Source organism: Gavialis gangeticus, unplaced genomic scaffold, assembly GCF_001723915.1.
Source record: "Gavialis gangeticus isolate Ggan-Ray unplaced genomic scaffold, GavGan_comp1, whole genome shotgun sequence".
NCBI classification, from domain to species: domain Eukaryota; kingdom Metazoa; phylum Chordata; order Crocodylia; family Gavialidae; genus Gavialis; species Gavialis gangeticus.
This window is the reverse complement of record NW_017729032.1, coordinates 233,895,789-233,903,344: the sequence shown is the minus strand read 5'-3', so window position 1 is coordinate 233,903,344 and position 7,556 is coordinate 233,895,789. Positions and strand designations below refer to the sequence as shown.

The window sequence follows — 7,556 nt, the reverse complement described above, 5'->3', positions numbered from 1 at the left end:
ATTTTGCACATCCTTACCCCTACCAGCAAAAAGAGTGAGAAGACAAAAATAAATAAAGGGGGGACATCTTCAAAGAGCTTCAAAGTTATTTTCATTGCAAAGGCTGACTGAAAAACTGCTCAGTGATTTGGAACATTAACATCAGTCCACAAGATGTTTTTAGGCAGGCTGCAAACAGAGTCAGGATGCAAAAATAAATGCAGTCTATTCAGTGTTTGTAAAATAACAACAATTTATCCTGGGAATACTATGACCGACCGACCAACCAACCAAAATGACATACATAAACCATGCTTGACAACCAAAAAAAAAAAATCAAGACACTTAAAAAGCAGTTATATTGCACGCACACACATACACTATAAATGTGCGTGTGTGTGTAATATATTAGTTTGCAAACAATATTGTCGCGTTAATCCTGTGAAATTTAAAGCAAATATCTTCTGTTCAGATTTATAGATGGGTGCATGATTTAACTGCAACTTGAGTTTTCTGTCAAGCATACTAAAAGGCACCATATCATTACGATTATTGAGATAAGTTTTATCAAAATAAATTCACTTACTGCTGCTTGAGCTCTATCTTTAAGTCTTAGTTAATTTTGTTTTATTGTAACATTCCCTATTGAAGCCTTATATCCCAATAAAACTAACTTGTAATGATTTAAAATCATCTCTGTGCTATTTTTAATATTAACTAGAATGCTATGGATTTTTTTCCTTTGTCCCTAAATTTGGATTCAATTCAATGTTTGCCGAAGTCAACGGAGGGATTTTTTACGACATTAACATGCAGGGGATCAAAACCTTACTTTGTCTTAATTATTCTTACACCAAGAGTAAAATAAAAAACAAAAATTGGGGTGGGTAGGGGAAGAAGAAGGGATAACAAAAAGACCTTAAAAAGATTTCTACTGATTTTTTAAAACTTTTAATGTATTGCTTCTCTCCAGAAGTTAGTTACTTCATTAGTTGATGCTGTGCTGGGCCATTGCATTCTAAAAACTTGTCATACATAACAGTTTGAGAACACTTTCTTTTAAAATGTACTGACATCAGATTTCAGGCCAGAGGTGCTACACTAACATAAAGAACTCTCTCAGTACCCCAAAGATATTTCTTTTGTTCAGTTCAGTGATCAAGCAGTTCCCAATAGAGGATTACCTTTAAGCACGTGGTGTGCCTCTATACTTTTATAAATATATTAGTAAAAATAAATAAATCTACATTTTAAAACTACTTGAGATGGTGTTTAACAATACAGCTGCTTTTAAAATTTCACAGATAATTATTTCACTATTAAATGCCTGAACTGTACATTTTTCATCATTGCAAAAAGACAGCCTAATTCTGTCAATATTTATAGGCATGCTTAATTTCAATACTCTAAGTAATCCCACTGATCTTATCAGAAGTGCAACAGTAGTGAAATTAAACACACATGTACTTCTAAACACTTGCAGGTCTGGGGCATTAGACTGTAACCAATGGAAGTCTGGATGGAAGAATCAGCTTCATGATAAACTGATATCTAGCTGCAGAAAACACTATTACAGCTTCATGATCATTCTAGTTGTAAGAACCTGCATATCCTTCCTGCATTTGCAGATGTCATGTAGGGCACAAACAAGGATACACCATCCATAGCTAATTTTTGTAGATGCTCTGTGTTGTTAAAGTCTCATCAATTTTCCTTCTCCAACTGCTGCTGGACAGAAGGCTTGTTAGCCTGGTCTCTTTTGCATGCAAGCTGCTGAATACCTAGTCTGGTATGGCACATGCTCTGACTCCGTACACATGGACATAACGATAGTTGATTAATAATCTACTTCCACCAATCTTAACAGCAATTAAAGACACAGGAAGCTAAGTGTTTTACTTTTCTTTGTTGGAGAGAAGGAACCAAACAAGCAGGATAAGGCAAATAGGCCTGCACATGTGGTTACAGTGACATGCAGTTAACAGAACACCAACTGACAAGTGCAAGGTTTACATTATAAAATATAAAAGTTATTATCTACATTAAGGCATAACCACAACTCTCTCACTCAGCCTAACAGACTACACATTACTACCAGCATAACTTGTCAATACAGAGATCCAACATGGCTGAAGGGTGATGCCCCAGATCCTTTTTCATACAGCCACCTTTTACTTAATGCATCTATGATGGCATTTTTAGCTCAATACGCTACTGAGGAGTGACTTCAGTGTTTTCTGAGTCAATGAACAGTAATGCAATGTTACTGACCCAAGGTTAACTTTCATACATCACATGTGTTCTTCTTATTGAATTATGCTATCTTCTTGGTTTTTCCCCCTGTACAGTCTTTACAACCATACTGTCATGAAGCTAATACGAGTATACCTGTCCCCTTCCACCAACTACATGAGACCACGGATGATATTAAGGGAATTCCCTTAAGCTGTGTTAACATGTTGATTGCCTCCAACAACTTCTGAAAGAGGATAACTGCATTAACACACAAATTGAACTAGCAGCTAACACTTACACAGTTACACAGTTAGTTATATAGACACAGCTTCAGAACCTGGTATCAACATAGACACATTTCCTACTGGACAGAAAAGGTAGGGTCCAGGAGAGAGGGAACTGATTAGAAAAATTCCTTGTCTACTTTAAGGAACAGTATTCAGTCCATTTACTAAGAAGCAGGTGTCCACATTCATGAAATACCATATATTGTAATCAGTGCTAACTGGCATGCTGGTTTGCAGTCTCCACAAAGGAGGGGAGGGGGGAAGAGAAACAGAAAAAGCTGAGTAAGCATGAGAAGTGAACTATCATCTGGTTCCTAATTTGATAAAAGAAAGAGAAAGAATAAAAGCCACCATTAATCCGCTTTTGTTTGTAAAATGGGTCAAACTGCCCAAAAAAATCCTCAATACTTTCTTTCTAACCCAGACAGCAAAAACAACCCTAGAAAATGAAACGTTGGACTTTTGCTGAATCAACCCCAAAAATACATTTTAAAATTAAAGAAATATTTGATAAAGTGGAAGATGTATTCTATTACCATTATAATGAAAAGACATCCTGTTAATCCATGATTAGCTCACTAAAAAGAAACCTCCCAGCCTCTATGAAATCATCAGTAGCCTGAACTGAAATATAACTTCTGGAGGCACACCAATAAAGATTTTTTGGGCTGATACCGATGGCCAATTATTCATGACCCATATTAGCTGATACCAATGTGATTGCTGATATGCAGTCCAGCAGCTTGGAGGGCAGTAGCTGGCTGGTAAGTCTGTTGGAGGAAGAAGGGACAGGGACAGGGAAGGGGCATGGGAGGGGGCAGATCGAGGTCCCTGTGATGACGGAAGGGGTGAGGTTGGGCGTGTGGTAGGCGCTGCCCAGCAGCGTGGGCCAGGGGATGGAGCTGTGAGCTGCTTCTCTGGGGTGGAGTGTGTGTGTGGGGGCAGATCCTGCCACTGTGTGCACCACCGAGGGAGCCATGAGAGGGCACGAGCGCCACTGATGGCTGGGACCAGGGGCTGCGCCAGCCTCTTCCTGGTGGGGAAGCTGGGCCATGGGTGCACTTGGGGTAGGAAGGGTGGCAGCAGCACTGGAAGGAGCAATTACAGCCAGCCCAAAATTGCCCACAGCCCCTCCTCCCAGTGCTGCTGGCACCCACCTGAGCGCAACCCCAGCCAATGCTGACCACGGCCCCAGCCTGCAGCAACAGCCCACCCTTGGGCTGTGCATAGAACCTAGGGGCATGTGCCCCCCATGGCTCCCCCAGGGCTGCATGTAGCAGTGGGATCTGTCCTCCCCTGCCCACCGGTGAGCCGCTTATGGCTCCATCCTCCCCCTCACCACAGGGGCCTCCATCTGCCCTCCCACACCCTTTCCCTCTCCCCACCCCTTCCCCACAAAAGACTTACCAGCCGGATGCTGTTCTCCAAGCTGCTGGACTGGCCGCATGCATGCTGTGGCTGCATGCATGCATGCACCATTTATCGGCCACATTATGTGCCACATCAGCCAAAAAAAGCCAATAGCTCATAATACCAATTTTCCTTTTATAGGTGCCAATACGATATGGACCGATATATCAGTGCACCTCTACTAATTTCTCCCTATATCTGGTTATATGCACAGTCAATTCACAATCAGAACATTCAGAAGCTCTTTGAAGATAAACCATCTCCATTGCTTTCCACTTCTTCTCCATCAGTCATTTAACTTTACCTCTATAATCACCACTATCCAGTTCACTATACCAGGTCTCATCCCCAGGGAACCATTTCATCACTTCTTCCTCTTCATATTCACACATCCATGATAACACTAACACAAATTTCTTCCTCCATCTCCAGAGTCTGACCTCATTCTTTTTGGTCTACCCATCTAGTTTCTGCAATGTGTTCCTCTAGAGTCACTAACTTCAGCAAGGCCTTCAAGATGCAGCTACTGAAGTGTTTCTTCTTACCAGTTGTTCTGATTTTGTTTCACATACATCCCTACCCCATCTATTCCTGCAGTGGCTTCCCCACTTTCCAATCACATCAAGTCTAAACATCTTATAAGGATAGGAACTTGGTAACTCTGTCCCCATCCACCTATATGACCCAGTATCTTATTGTATTCTTCTCCACACATCCATATTGTTTCACTAATGATAACTGCATTGCAACTTTCAGACGTCTCTCCTGCAAACCTTTCATACTATTCCCTTATGCCCAGGATGTCTTCCCAAGACAATTCTGCCAAGTTGCTGTGCTCTTCACACTCATATTTCTCTTGGGCCTTGTGGGAAGGCTAAGTCAATCATAAAAAAACACAAACATAAGAGGTATAAACACTGAAACTGGATCTACTGCTCATCTTTCCTCATTTGTCCCTTCCCTACTGTTTGCTCCTCTCACTCAACAAACCCTGTATAAATTTAGACGGTTAACACTTGAGAACAAGTCTGAAGTGGTCAAAACTAGTCTGAGGTGTGGTTTGCACACCTTAAGAAGGTGCCAGAGAAGATACAGAGAAGAACAACAAGAATGATTAGCAGCATGGAAGGACTTCCCTATGAGGCAAGATTAAAACGGCTAGGCCAGTTTAGAGAAAAAGAGAGGGGCCTTTGAGGAGGCACATGATCAAGGTTTCCAAACTATCAAATGGCAAAGAGAAAAGTGAATATGGATTTATTATTTACCATCCCTCCCAATACAAGAACTAGAGGCCACAAAAGAAAAGTAGTAGGCAGTAAGTTTAGCTAACAGACTGACAAAGTTCTCTCTCACACAACAGGAAATTAAAGTGTGGAATTCACTGCCACAGATGTGGAAACTTAACCATTTAACCAGATTCAAAAAAGGCACTGGACAAATGCTTGGAGGAAAGATGCATCAGTATCTATTGAGCATGGGAGTTTGGGGTACAGCTTCTGAATCAGAACTTCCTAGACCCTAAGTGTCAGGATACAATTGGGAAGGAACAGCAAAAAAAAAAAAAAAAGAAGCCCTGGTCACACACAGTTGACTAGGCCTGTGCAAAGCGGTGAGTATTTGCTTCGGATCTGGTTGATTCAGAGGGACAGTGATTCAGACAAATCAGATCTGAAGATCTGGCACCACTTCAGAGATTCAGCCTTAGACTAAACAGGCAGCAGTCCTCACCACGCTGGACACAGCTACCTCCAGCTGGTAAATCTGTTGGGGTTGGGGGAGGGAAGGGGAATGGGGGAGTGAGGGATTGGGGCTGGAACAAGCTGCCCAGCCAGGGCAGGCAACGCGGGACTCAGGGTGGGAGGCAAGGGAGTGCGGGATGCAGGTGCGACAGTGCTGGGAGTGGAGGCCCTGCCTTGCTGCTGCTTGCCCAGCTGGGGTGGGGAGTGGGGGGAGGAATATGGGTGCGTTTGCTCTGGGAGGAAGGGGGCAAGCAGCAGCAGGGCATAGCCCCCACTCCCAGCGCTGTCACACCCGCATCAGCACTGAGTGGGGGCTGTGCCCTGCCGCCGCTTGCCCAGCTGGGACGGGGGGCAGGTGCTACCGCCGCTTGCCAGCCAGGGCAGGAACACAGGCGCTGTCACTGCCTGCCAGCCCACGCAGTAAGGCAGGTACTGCCATCCCTTGCCAGCTGGCGTAGGAGGTGGGTGCAGCTGCTGCTGCTTACCAGCTGGCGTGGGATGTAGGCACAGTGGTGTTGGGAGCAGGGGCAATGCCCTGCTGCCACCTGCCCCCTTCCCCCCAAAATAAGCCGCTCCCTCATCCCACCCCGGCTGTGCAAGTGGCAGCAGGGCAGAGCCCCTACTCTGAGTGCAGCCGTGTCTGCATCCTGCGCCCCCCAATCCCCTCCCCGAGTCCCGCACCCCCCCATCCCAGCTGGGCAGCTTGTCCCAGTCCCAGCCCCAATTCCTCTCTCTCCCACACCCCTTCCCTCCCCAACCCCAACAGACTTACTAGCTGGAGGCAGCTGCGTCCAGCATGGTAAGGACTGCTGTCTGTTTAATTTATAGGCAGATCTCTGAATAGGCTATTTTCTGAACTGATCTGGAGGCTTCTGATTTGATTTGGAGCTTTTAATTTGTTTCTCGATTCACATCGAATTCAGAGATTCAGTCCCTGAATCGGGCCGAATCTCCTCCAAATCGAAGTGGCTACCGAAGCTTCGCGCAGCCCTACTGTTCACTCTCCCTTTTAGCATGCACTCTCAGCCACTGAGAGACACAGGATGGGCAAGATGGACCTACTTTTTGACACAGTAAATGAAAGTTCTTATGTTCTTAAGTCAGCCTGGCTGCCTTTGTGAAACACTTAACATACATGTAGTGTCAGCCACATCAGTCACTGACAAGTCAATGAAGTTTTTGAGTAAGTGACCTCTGGGATAGACTGATCTTTCTTCCATCCTTTTGTACAGGTAAAGATCTAGATAAAAAGCTGTTTGTTATGCAGCAGTATAGCCACGTACAAAAGACAAATAAAAATATCGCTCCTGGACCTTCCCTTTCTCCACCCCACCCCCCAGAAATCTAAGAAACAGAATAAAACAAGCATGATAATAAAAAGAGCAAAAGACATAGATGTTTTGATGGGGACAGAAGGATGAACAAAAAATGAAGCAGAGCAGAGCTGCTACTATTAAAAGTGGTGGAAAATCCTTCCTTCTTCGCTGGCTGCTGCAGTGAGTTTTCTATTCTGTTCCAGTCTATTTTCACTTCTCAGAACACAGAGGGAGGCAACAAAATACTGGAACTAGGAGAGCTTTTTTTAAATTTTAAAGTCTGTTTATATTTGCTTTTAAAATTATACAAGTCCTGAATGCAAATGGTTCCAAAGGGATCAGAGATAAAAAAATAAAACAGAAAAAAAAGTTTTTTGAAGAAGGATTTGAAGGAATAAAATGGTGTCACTCTAGGGACCAAGTTAAATATAAACCCTGATTCAATGAAATGGCGAAGGCACTGCAAGATGTTGCTTTATCATCCTATCAACAGCTGAACTAACCTTTTGGGCAAAAAAACACAGAGCTTCTTCAATTTAACTGAGCCTCTACCACTGTGGACAGACTTTTTTTTTTTTTTTTTTTTTTTT

The 7,556-nt window shown here is 43.5% G+C and overlaps 1 protein-coding gene across 4 annotated transcripts in view; it reads right to left on the bottom strand.

The window, feature by feature from the left end:
* The window catches only part of NRIP1 (nuclear receptor interacting protein 1), an 88,568-nt gene that overhangs the window by 24,927 nt on the left and 56,085 nt on the right, over window positions 1-7,556 (bottom strand). The window lies entirely within an intron of this gene.